General features: G+C 34.4%; 1 protein-coding gene across 2 annotated transcripts in view; it reads right to left on the bottom strand.

Annotated features, from left to right (window-relative positions):
* Nucleotides 1–331, bottom strand: part of LOC119588589 (failed axon connections homolog) — a 7,241-nt gene that overhangs the window by 1,655 nt on the left and 5,255 nt on the right. The window lies entirely within an intron of this gene.

Genomic DNA, 331 nt, shown 5'->3' on the forward strand with positions numbered 1-331 from the left:
GTAAGGGAAGTTGACAGGTAAAAGGGAAGGGGGATGGAAAGAGGATTTACTAGCACTTACTAGTAGTAGTGAGTACTCTGAGTAGCACAATGCATAGATGTGGTTTGGTTTAATGACCGTAAGAATTATGGTCCCAATAAAGAAGTGAAATGATAGGTTTCATAGACATCCTGATTAGTAAATGATGTGGCAGTCACTATATACTTACAGAAAAACAAAACCAATTTCTATGTAATATTACTTTCTTCAGCTGCTGTGAAAGCAAATATTATGTTTTAAATAATCGTTCTAGTAAGTAAATATACTTTTTCAAGTGGTTGACGTTTGCATG

This window comes from Penaeus monodon, chromosome 24, assembly GCF_015228065.2.
Source record: "Penaeus monodon isolate SGIC_2016 chromosome 24, NSTDA_Pmon_1, whole genome shotgun sequence".
NCBI lineage: Eukaryota > Metazoa > Arthropoda > Malacostraca > Decapoda > Penaeidae > Penaeus > Penaeus monodon.